Genomic DNA, 13,039 nt, shown 5'->3' with positions numbered 1-13,039 from the left:
TACTTTGGGTAATTATAGTGCAAAATTTAGTCCTATAGGTAACAAATATAAACGACTAAAATTATACCCCACATGGCTTACACCTTCTGTAAAAAGGGTAATACATGACAAAAAAAAGGGCATTTGAAAAATACAAATCTGAGGGTACAGCTGTAGCCTTTTTAAAATATAAAGCGCTTAATAAAATCTGTAAAAAGGTAATAAAATCAGCAAAAATGCAAAATGAAAGGCAGGTGGCCAAGGATAGTAAAAGAAATCCAAAAAAATTCTTCAAGCATATAAAAGCCAAGGTATGAACATGTAGGACCCCTAGATAGTGGTAATGGGGAGTTGGTCACAGGGGATCAAGAGAAGGCAGAGTTACTAAATTGGTTCTTCCGCTCTGTATATACAACAGAAGAAAGAGCAGCTGATGTAGCCGCTGCCAGTGCTGTTAATATATCAGTTGATATACTAAATTGGATGAATGCAGATATGTTAAATGAAATAAACGTACACAAGGCCCCGGGACCAGATGGGTTACACCCTAGAGGTCTTAAGGAGCTTAGTTCAGTTATTTCTGTCCCCCTCTTCATAATGTTTAGAGATTCTCTCGTAACTGGTAAAGTGCCAAGGGACTTGCGCAGGGCAAATGTGCATATTTTCAAAAAGAGCTCTAGGTCTTCGCTGGGTAATTATAAACCAGTAATCTTAACATCAATTGTGGGGAAAATGTTTGAGGGGCTATTAAGGGTCTATATACAGAACTATGGGACAATAAATAGTATTATAAGTGACAGCCAGCACGGTTTTACAAAGGACAGAAGCTGTCAAACCAACCTGATTTGTTTTTATGAAGAGGTGAGCAGAAGCCTAGACAGAGGGGCCGCTGTGGATATAGTATTTTTGGACTTTGCAAAGGCATTTGACACTGTCCCCCATAGACGCCTAATGGGTAAATTAAGGACTATAGGTTTAGAAAGTATAGTTTGTAATTGGATTGAGAATTGTCTCAAGGACCGTATCCAGAGAGTTGTGGTCATTGATTCCTACTCTGAATGGTCACTGGGTATAAGTGGTGTACCCCAGGGTTCAGTGCTGGGACCACTAATATTCAACTCATTTATTAATGATATAGAGGATGGGATTAATAGCACTATTTCTATTTTTGCAGATGACACCAAGCTATGTAATATAGTTCAGACTATGGAAGATGTTCGTGAATTGCAAGCAGATTTAAACAAACTGAGTGTTTGGGCATCCACTTGGCAGATGAAGTTTAATGTAGATAAATGTAAAGTTATGCACCTGGGTATGAACAACCTGCATGCATCATATGTCCTAGGGGGAGCTACACTGGAGGAGTCACTTGTTGAGAAGGATATGGGTGTACTTGCAAATCATAAACTAATTAACAGCATGCAATGTCAATCAGCCGCTTCAAAGGCCAGCAAGATATTGTCGTGTATTAAAAGAGACATGGACTCGTGGGACAGGGATGTAATATTACCACTTTACAAAGCATTAGCGAGGCCTCATCTAGAATATGCAGTTCAGCTCTGGGCTCAAGTTCATAGAAAGCATGCCCTGAAGTTGGAAAAAATACAAAGAAGAGCAACGAAGCTAATAAGGGGCATGGAGAATCTAAGTTATGAGGAAAGATTAAAAGAATTAAACCAATTTAGCCTTGAAAAAAGACGACTAAGGGGGGGGGACATGATTAGCTTATACAAATATATGAATGGCACATACAAAAAAAAAATGGTGAAATCCTGTTCCATGTAAAACCCCCTCAAAAAACAAGGGGGCACTCCTTACATCTGGAAAGAGAGGTTAAACCTGCAGAGGTGACAAGCCTTCTTTATTGTGAGAATGGTGAATTTATGGAATAGTCTACCGCAGGAGCTGGTCACAGCAGGGACAGTAGATGGTTTTAAAAAAGGGTTAGATAATATCATAGAACAAAAAAATATTAGCTCCTATGTGTAGAAATTTTTTACTTCCCCTATCCCATCCCTTGGTTGAATTTGATGGACATGTTTCTTTTTTCAACCATACAAACTATGTAACAAGTATGTGCATGTTCTCTACCGATCACTGACTTATGTCATATTTATTGTATAGTTAGGTGTGAGTACAGGAATACAAGTATGTGCATGTTCTCTACTGATCACTGTCTTATGTGATATTTATTGTATAGTTAGATGTGAGTACATGAATACAAGTATGTGCATTTTCTTTACTGATCACTGTTTTATGTGATATTTATTGTATAGTTAGTATAGAGTACAGGACTACAAGTATGTGTATGTTCTCTTCTGATCACTGTCTTATGTGATATTTATTGTATAGTTAGATGTGAATATGTAAGTATGGTAATATATATATATTGAAGCAGTACAGCTACTGGACAGTGCAGAAACTGTCAGGTTTTAAGCAACCAGGGAACATGTACAGCAGCGAGTGATTTCTCTGCTGTTACTAGGTTGTAAAACCTGGAAAAGGGCCTGGTTTGCTGGAGTGTGAAGGAGAAGGGCGGGCTTCCACTCCATATAGACAGTCCGTGTCTTGGGCTGTCTGATGAGCTTAGTTAGGCTTCACCTGAGGCGGCTTTTTAATTGAGGTGTGTGCAGTTCACACAGGGCTCTCAGTCTGGAGAAGACAGGCATGATAGCCTGTGAGAGTCACCAATGTGTAATGTACAAACTGCCTATGTTTTGAGGTGCTGGGCACAAGGCTCAGTGTGTCGTAGTGAGGGACACTAAATATGTTAGTTAGAGGCTGGACGGCCTAGGGTTTATTTTGTATGTGTTTTTGTTGTAACACTGCTTGCTGTGGTGAAGACAATAAAGCTAGCTGCGGCTGGTTTAAACTTTTATTCAATGAGTTGGAGTGAAATTTATAAGTGTGCCAACCATCTCACCCCAGAGATGGCGATCCTGTGAGCTAAGTGGTCCCCAAGATGTCACATATGGCGGAGAATTGGTTTGGGCAATACAATGGCACAAGAAGTGTGCAGTGAAATTTAAAGGGCCAGAAGCCCAATTAAAGAGACTGTTTTTCCATTGCAATGACTCTTATTGAGGAACTCCTCAAAAAGATACTGCAAACTAATGCGGAGCTGCAGGAAGCAAATGCCAAGCAGAGGGAGGATAACCAGAGGTTCCTGGCACAGTTGAAAGCAAATCGAGATGCTTTAAGGGCACAAGTACTCTCCAAGGATACACAGCCTTCCAAGCCAAGTGGATGGCTTTCAACACCAGCTGCATTGATGCCGGGTACTCCGGAGGTGTTACAGAGAGTTTGCAGAGAAGAGCACGGAGCGTGCGTACCTGTGATACAAGCTGTGAGGACCGTTGCTTAAGTCAACTACCCAGAGTCATGGTGGGAATGTTTGCAAGCGGGTTATGTGAATTTAAAATGTGTTCCCAAGCAACGTGGGGCAGCTGTTAAAAAGCCAAGAATGCTGAATCGCCCAGATGTGGTTGCTAGGAGCAACCAACCTTGACAGCATGTGGAGGCTGTTGTTCAGCAGAAGGAGTGCTGTTGGAGATGCCATCGAGCGTATTGATGTGCACCTGATTGTTCTCTGGTCAGGAGGCCAGAGAGAGCGCAAGAGAAAACACGTGAAGTGTTGGTTGGTGGGATTCCACTACTGGTCAGTCTGGATCTTTGCCAAGAGTTCTGGACATTTTGCTGTTCGTGAAGAAGGATCCTGAGTTGGGTGAGACCGTTCTGATTGACTTTGAAACTGATTTTGGGACTGTGCAGCACAGACTTATAAAATGTCAGGAACTTGATGAGGAGTTTGTGCTGGGAAGGGAATTCCTTCATTTTTGTCAGTTGTGGGAAAAAGGCAATATCTTTGATAAACATTGTAGTTATTACAGGGAAAAGTCGTCTGCAGGGTGTGCTGCTCCACTGACAAAAAGGGAAAATGCACCAGTTGCAATGATGTCAAGTGATAATGTGATTCAGGAAATGCCTGCTAAAAATGACGCACATGTATTTGATTTACAGTGAAGGAAATAAGTATTTGATCCCTTGCTGATTTTGTAAGTTTGCCCACTGTCAACGACATGAACAGTCTAGAATTTTTAGGCTAGGTTAATTTTACCAGTGAGAGATTATAGAAAAAAAAAAAAAAAACTGAATCACATAGTCAAAATTATATATATTTATTTGCATTGTGCACAGAGAAATAAGTATTTGATCCCCTACCAACCATTAAGAGTTCAGCCTCCTCCAGACCAGTTACACGCTCCAAATCAACTTGGTGCCAAATCAACTTGGTGCCTGCATTAAAGACAGCTGTCTTAAATGGTCACCTGTATAAAAGACTCCTGTCCACAGACTCCAATTAATCAGTCTGACTCTAACCTCTACAACATGGGCAAGACCAAAGAGCTTTCTAAGGATGTCAGGGACAAGATCATAGACCTGCACAAGGCTGGAATGGGCTACAAAACCATAAGTAAGACGCTGGGTGAGAAGGAGACAACTGTTGGTGCAATAGTAAGAAAATGGAAGACATACAAAATGACAAAATCAATCGACATCGATCTGGGGCTCCATGCAAAATCTCACCTCGTGGGGTAGCCTTGATCCTGAGGAAGGTGAGAGCTCAGCCGAAAACTACACGGGGGGAACTTGTTAATGATCTCAAGGCAGCTGGGACCACAGTCACCAAGAAAACCATTGGTAACACATTACGCCATAATGGATTAGAATCCTGCAGTGCCCGCAAGGTCCCCCTGCTCAAGAAGGCACATGTACAGGCCTGTCTGAAGTTTGCAAATGAACATCTGGATGATTCTGAGAGTGATTGGGAGAAGGTGCTGTGGTCAGATGAGACTAAAATTGAGCTCTTTGGCATTAACTCAACTCGCCTTGTTTGGAGGAAGAGAAATGCTGCCTATGACCCAAAGAACACCGTCCCCACTGTCAAGCATGGAGGTGGAAACATTATGTTTTGGGGGTGTTTCTCTGCTAAGGGCACAGGACTACTTCACCGCATCAATGGGAGAATGGATGGAGCCATGTACCGTCAAATCCTGAGTGACAACCTCCTTCCCTCCACCAGGATATTAAAAATGGCTCGTGGCTGGGTCTTCCAGCACGACAATGACCCGAAACATACTACCAAGGCAACAAAGGAGTGGCTAAAAAAGAAGCACATTAAGGTCATGGAGTGGCCTAGCCAGTCTTCATACCTTAATCCCATCGAAAACCTATGGAGGGAGTTGAAGATCCGAGTTGCCAAGCGACAGCCTCGAAATCTTAATGATTTACAGATTATCTGCAAAGAGGAGTGGGCCAAAATTCCATCTAACATGTGTGCAAACCTCATCATCGATTACAAATAACATCTGACTGCTGTGCTTGCCAACAAGGGTTTTGCCACCAAGTATTAAGTCTTGTTTGCCAAAGGGATCAAATACTTATTTCTCTGTGCAAAATATAAATATATATTATTTTGACAATGTGATTTTCTGTTTTTTTTTATATATATAAGCTATCTCTCACTGGTAAAATTAACCTAGCCTAAAAATTCTAGACTGTTCATGTCTTTGATAGTGGGCAAACTTACAAAATCAGCAAGTGATCAAATACTAATTTCCTTCACTGTATGTGTTGACACTAGTGAAATGTCAAAAATTGTGCCTAACGTGTCTTTAACCCGTGAGTTTGTCACACAGACTGAGCAGGGTAATGCATTGTGTGAACAGGTTGTTAAAGAAACAGCAGCCGAGACAGAAGAGGGGATTAGTTCAAGTGTGCCCCTTGAGGCTGTAGTTAAGAAGGTCGAGAGGGTCACATGTGATGTGCGTACTGTTACTGATGGTAATCCAGAGGATGTGTCCTTTGAAACAGATGTGTCCGGTGTATCTGAGATTTCCCTAGAGGTTGGGATTATTGATGGTGGTATCCTGGAGTACAGCCCTGCCATACCTGGTGATGAAAATGTGCGTGGTGCAATAGATGTGACTGCAGCACCTTTAGAAATGTTGCCCCCTACAGGTCATTCCTATGCTGTAGAAACTGAGATTGATGTAACGCTCACTCATTCCATGGGGATGAGGGAAGCACAGGAGTTAAACTTCAAACTATGTTCAGTGGATGCTACTATAGTGTATGCTTCTGTCACTAATATTACATGTGATGTAAAACAGGTTACTAATGGCTCAAGTGTGCTCCTAGAGGTCATGGTTCACAATAACAAGACTGTTGCATGTGATGTGTGCATTGTTCCTAATGGCAACCAGCTGTATGCTACTGCGATAGATGACAATGGGCTTACTGCTGCTATGTGTGAGTGGAGTGTAGCAGTGCAGCTACTGGACAGTGCCGAAACTTTCAGGTTTTAAGCAACCAGGGAACATATACAGCAGCGAGGGATTTCTCTGCTGTTACTTGGGTGTAAAACCTGGAATAGGGCCTGGTTTGCTGGAGTGTGAAGGAGAAGGGCGGGCTTCCACTCCATATAGACAGTCCGTGTCTTGGGCTGTCTGATGAGCTTAGTTAGGCTTCACCTGAGGCGGCTTTTTAATTGAGGTGTGTGCAGTTCACACAGGGCTCTCAGTCTGGAGAAGACAGGCATGCTAGCCTGTGAGTCATCAACGTGTAAGGTACAAACTGCCTATGTTTTGAGGTGCTGGGCACAAGGCTCAGTGTCTCGTAGTAGGGACACTGAATGTGTTAGTTAGAGGCTGGACGGCCTAGGGTTTATTTTGTATGTTTTTTGTTGTAACACTGCTTGCTGTGGTGAAGACAATAAAGCTAGCTGCGGCTGGTTTAAACTTTTATTCAATGAGTCGGAGTGAACTTTATAAGTGTGCCAACCATCTCACCCTGGAGATGGCAATCCTGTGAGCTAAGTGGTCCCCAAGATGTCACATATATATATACACACTACCGTTCAAAAGTTTGGGGTCACCCAGGCAATTTTGTGTTTTCCATGACTCTACACCTCTGCCACTCCAGTGGGAAGCACTGAAATGTGACGTTCGAGGTGTCCTGATACAGCAAGGGGCGCGTTTAAAGAGAGAAAAGTGGGTAGCTATTGCGCGGCACCTTGATCAGATACGGGATTTGGAATCCTGTCATAAACGCGATCACTCCTCACAGGTTTTCTCGGACCTTACCATAACGAGAGAATCATTGTGTTCTCTACTAGACCAGTCACACGCTAGGTTCAGGGATCGGATGCGGAAGCACTCTTATGAATTTGCGGTCAAATGTGGTAGGTCTCTGGTGAGGATATTACACCCCCGTACACAGGCGTCATACATTCCTAAAATGATGTCTCCCATTGGCAGTGAAGTTCATGATCCGGTTGGCATTACTGACTGTTTTCGACAATATTACTCTGCCTTGTATAATCTCAAAGGACACTTTCATGATATGCCGGCAGATTCGTTGCGGGACAAAATTAACCAGTAAGTACATGACACTGCTCTGCCGCCCTTGGGGGACGGGGAGGCTTTGGGACTTGAGGAGGATTTCTTAGAATCAGAAGTGGAGTGTGCAATTGGAGACTCTCCTTTGGGCAAAAGCCCAGGCCCGGATGGGTTTAATACTAAATTTTATAAGATATTTAAAGATCAACTTGCTCCGTTTTTGACGAAAGTCTTCAACTCAGTGTCTTCCTCTTGTCCCTTTGCGCCTCAGTCCCTTGAGGCTCATATTACCCTTCTCCCAAAACCTGGTAAAGATCCTACGATATGTGCAAACTTTAGGCCCATCTCACTGATCAATGTCGATGTAAAGCTCTTTGCGAAACTGCTTGCCTCTCGCCTCTCTCCGTTGTTGCCTGGCCTGATTATGGATGATCAGGTGGGGTTTGTACGTGGTAGAGAGTCTCGGGATAATACCAACAAGACCCTTCTTTTAACGTCCTATTGCCAATCCCGCAAAATACCGATGTGTCACCTCTCAGTTGATGCCGAAAATACTTTTGACAGGGTGCACTGGATGTTTCTCCGTAGTGTCTTGATACAAGTTGGCCTTGGCACCACTATGGTGGACAGGATTATGGCATTGTACCATGGGCCTACGGCTCGTTCGAGTTAACGGTCTCTTATCTGACTCTTTGTCTATTACTAATGGCACGAGACAGGGGTGCCCACTCTCGCCTGTACTATATGTTTTGTTCATGGAACACCTGGCTGTGGCACTACGGAAGAATCCTAATATTAATGGCATATGTGTTTGCGCACAGCATCACAAACTCGCACTGTATGCTGATGATCTTGTGTATATTACGACTCCTATGATTTCTTTGCCATCTTTGACTGGGGAGTTTGAGCGGTTTGGGCATTTGAGCAATTTTAAAGTTAATTACTCTAAATCGGAGGCACTGAATATATCTCTGGACGTTCCTCTTGCTGCTCATCTCGCTCGGGTTTTCCCGTTTAAGTGGCAATCTCAGTCCTTAAAATACCTGGGGATACATGTCCCTACACATTTGTCTGACTTGTTTACCTTGAACTACACACCTATCTTACAACGTACCCTGAGGGAATTGGCGGCGTATGGCGGGAGCCGCATGTCATGGTTTGGGCATATTAACGCTGTCAAAATGGATATCTTGCCCAAATTCCTATACATCTTTCAGACTGTCCCTATTGTAGTGCCAGCGTGTTTCTTCCAGTCCTTACATAGGGCCATAGCCAAATTTGAATGATGGTCCTCTAAGCCGCGCATTCGATTTTCTGCCCTTAGCCGACCGAAACTGCAGGTGGGGGGGGGGGCGCGGGTTTGCCAGATTTTAAGCGCTATCATCAGGCTGCGATCCTCATGTGATTGGTGGACTGGTTCCGCTGAGATGCCGGTAAGCAATGGGTGCGCATTGAGAATGTCTTCCCTCGCCTTGTCCTCCTTGCCTTGGTTTACTGCCTCCCAGCGACCAACGTCCTCTTTGCCTTTCCTCACACGTCAATTTCTTGTAGTTTGGGAGCGGATCATTGGTACTCTGGACCTTGTTCACCGTCCGGGTCCTATGACTACCCTCTTTGATAACCCTTCCTTCCCTCCGGCAGTGGGTGTGGACACATTCCTCTGTTGGGAGAGACTGGGCAGTGGATGTTTGGCTTAAACCCTTACACCTGATGGTTCAATTTTGTCACTGCTGTCTCTGACGCCTGCCCGGGGAGATGATCAATATGGAGGTCTTATTTTCAGTTACGTTCATATCTCTCTTCCATGGGTGATTGTCTTGTGTTGCTACAGGATAAGACTCCTCTGGAACATTATCTGTCCTTGACTTCTACTCCTTCTCACACACTGTCCCATTTACATGGTGTCCTCCAACCTAGCTATTCTTACTCTCAGCTGGCATTCACTGCAGCTTGGGATGAGGAAATGGGAGTTCGGCACTCTGAGGAGGAATGGGGAACTTCCTTCTTGCTGGCTCATAAATTACCGACTTCATGTTTTGCTCAGGAGAAGAACTATAAGATACTTAACAGATGGTACCGCTGTCCTTCCTTTTTACATAGGATTTTTCCTGACGTGTCCGCTGATTGTTGGAGGTGTGGGGAGGCTCCTGGAACTATGTTACATATTTGGTGGGATTGCCCCAAGCTCCGGCCCTTTTGGGAAATTTTTTTTGATCTCGGCAACAAACTTTTTGGCACTGAAGTGCCTACATCAGCTTCTGTTGGGTTGCTTTCCATGGTTCCTGGATCACTCCCACACCTCAAAAAGGGTGTCTTTAGGCACTTTCTGACTGCAGCTAGAACTGTCATCCCACGTCACTGGAAGTCTAGTACTGTGCCTTCCTTGAAGAAATGGGTAACGGAGCTGAATGGGATTATGAGGATGGAGGAGCTGATGTCTGCGGATCGGGGTACATCAGAGAACTTTGTTCGTATCTGGTCTGGATTCCGGGGGGGGGGGGTGGGGGGTGCTGATCTGCCTCTCTGGCTTGATGACTTTTTCTGTTGACTGATCGTATAGCCAAAACTGTTGAAATTTGCACTTAACCATGTCATTGCTGCTCGTTTATATTTTATTTGTTCTCGGGACTGGTATCCCTACATTTTGCACTACCTTTGATGTAAATTGGGTATTGATAATTACCATTAGCTGTTATTATCTTCTTCCCATTGCTGCGTTGGCTGGGAGGCAACCTCCTACCACTGTTCATATGTTTTTTGTAACATTTTATGCAGTCTGAATTTCTTATGCTGCACTGCGTGCAAACTGTTGCAATTTTGTGAGATGTTTTATATGCTCTGTTATGTTTTCTACTCTAATAAAATTGTTTGATAAAGAAAAAAAAAAACTCACACTTATATTTATCAAATGAGTTGCAAAATGACTAGAAAATATAGTCAAGACATTGACAAGGTTAGAAATAATGACTTTTTATTTTAAATAATAATTTTCTCCTTCAAACTTTGCTTTTGTCAAAGAATGCTCCTTTTGCAGCAATTACAGCATTGCAGACCTTTGGCATTCTAGCTGTTAATTTGCTGAGGTAATCGGGAGAAATTTCACCCCATTCTTCCAGAAGCCCCTCCCACAAGTTGGATTGGCTTGATGGGCACTTCTTGCGTACCATACGGTCAAGCTGCTCCCACAACAGCTCTATGGGGTTGAGATCTGGTGACTGCGCTGGCCACTCCATTACAGAGAGAATACCAGCTGCCTGCTTCTTCCCTAAATAGTTCTTGCATAATTTGGAGGTGTGCTTTGGGTCATTGTCCTGTTGTAGGATGAAATTGGCTCCAATCAAGCGCTGTCCACAGGGTATGGCATGGCGTTGCAAAATGGAGTGATTGCCTTCCTTATTCAAAATCCCTTTTACCTTGTACAAATCTCCCACTTTACCAGCACCAAAGCAACCCCAGACCATCACATTACCTCCACCATGCTTGACAGATGGCGTCAGGCACTCTTCCAGCATCTTTTCAGTTGTTCTGCGTCTCACAAATGTTCTTCTGTGTGATCCAAACACCTCAAACTTCGATTTGTCTGTCCATAACACTTTTTTTCCAATCTTCCTCTGTCCAATGTCTGTGTGCTTTTGCCCATATTAATCTTTTCCTTTTATTAGCCAGTCTCAGATATGGCTTTTTCTTTGCCACTCTGCCCTGAAGGCCAGCATCCCGGAGTCGCCTCTTCACTGTAGATGTTGACACTGGCGTTTTGCGGGTACTATTTAATGAAGCTGCCAGTTGAGGACCTATTTCTCAAACTAGACTCTAATGTACTTGTCTTGTTTCTCAGTTGTGCAGCGGGGCCTCCCACTTCTCTTTCTTCTCTGGTTAGAGCCTGTTTGTGCTGTCCTCTAAAGGGAGTAGTACACACCGTTGTAGGAAATCTTCAGTTTCTTGGCAATTTCTCGCATGGAATAGCCTTCATTTCTAAGAACAAGAATAGACTGTCGAGTTTCACATGAAAGCTCTCTTTTTCTAGCCATTTTGAGAGTTTTATCGAACACACAAATGTAATGCTCCAGATTCTCAACTAGCTCAAAGGAAGGTCAGTTTTATAGCTCCTCTAAACAGCAAAACTGTTTACAGCGGTGCTAACATAATTGCACATGGGTTTTCAAGTGTTTTCTAATCATCCATTAGCCTTCTAACACAGTTAGCAAACACAATGTACCATTAGAACACTGGAGTGATGGTTGCTGGAAATGGGCCTCTATACAACTATGTAGATATTGCATTAAAAACCAGACGTTTGCAGCTAGAATAGTCATTTAGCACATTAACAATGTATAGAGTGTATTTTTGATTAATTTAATGTTATCTTCATTGAAAAAAACTGTGCTTTTCTTTCAAAAATAAGGACATTTCTAAGTGACCCTAAACTTTTGAACGGGTGTGTGTGTGTGTATGTATGTGTATATATATATATATTTATTTATTTAGATTCCTTAATATATAGTACAAAATATCATAAGTTTCAGTGGGATCAAAATGTACAGATCACTTTTTTCTAAGTATGATATACAACTTTTTGCAGGGAGGGATGAACAACTAACTCTTAGGGCCCTTGATGAATTGCTTAAAGTACAGGAACCGATTGTGGAACATAGATTCCCCCGGGGGTCATTGGGCGCTCTACCACATTTCCACCCTTGTCAATGTGTCCTGCAGTAGACACTTTTGTTAGACTGGTTACAAATGAACTGAGGAAGGTGTCCTCATATCGTACACATGACAATTTAAATGGCGCACAACGAGAGGCCCTTGAACAACTCAAAAGGATGATAACGGTAGTTATCAAGCCAGCTGACAAGGGTGGAAATGTGGTATTGTGGACAACTGGCAAATATGAAAGATGCGTTCAGACAGCTCAATGATGGGTTATGTTATCAGAAGCTGGATGGTTGTCCCCTGTTAAATTTTAAGGCCCAACTGGATAAAATCCTATGGAGGGCTTTTGAACTTAGGCCTCATGCACACTTCAGTTTTTTCCTTCAGGGTGCTATCTGTTTTTGTCACTGATAGCACCCTGAACCCATTCATTTCAATGGGGCCATGCACATTACAGTTTTTTTTGACGGTCCGTTGCTCCTTTCCGATCCAAAGTAGAGCATGTCCTACTTTGGTCCGGGATTCCGTGACCGTGAGGCCCTTGCAAGTCAATGGGGTCGTCAAAAAAACTGAAGGCACACGGACGGCATCCGTGTGTGACGGAGCCATTGCCTAGCAACCGCCGGGCGGGCAGAAAAACAGAAATATTACACTAATCGGCAGCCACTTGTCTCTATCAATAACTGATAAAGAAAAGAGGCTGCTGATTAAAAATAAAATAAAAAGCATTTCATACGTACCCGGTCGTTGTCTTGGTGACGAGTCTCTTCTTCATCCAGTCCGACCTTCTTCTTTTGTGACGCGGCAGCCTGTGATTGGCTGCAGAGGCCGCGGCAGCCTGTGATTGGCTGCAGAGGCCGCGGCAGCTTGTGATTGGCTGCAGAGGCCGCGGCTGCCTGTGATTGGCTGCAGCGGCGACATGGATTGAACGTCATCGCTGGAGGCCGGACAGGAGGAATGTAAGTATGAACTTATTTTTTTACATTTTTTTTTATTACATTAAAATT

Source organism: Rhinoderma darwinii, chromosome 1 (genome assembly GCF_050947455.1).
Source record: "Rhinoderma darwinii isolate aRhiDar2 chromosome 1, aRhiDar2.hap1, whole genome shotgun sequence".
In the NCBI taxonomy this organism is placed as follows: Eukaryota; Metazoa; Chordata; class Amphibia; order Anura; family Rhinodermatidae; genus Rhinoderma; species Rhinoderma darwinii.
The sequence above is the reverse complement of the archived record's forward strand: the minus strand, read 5'-3'. Positions refer to the sequence as shown.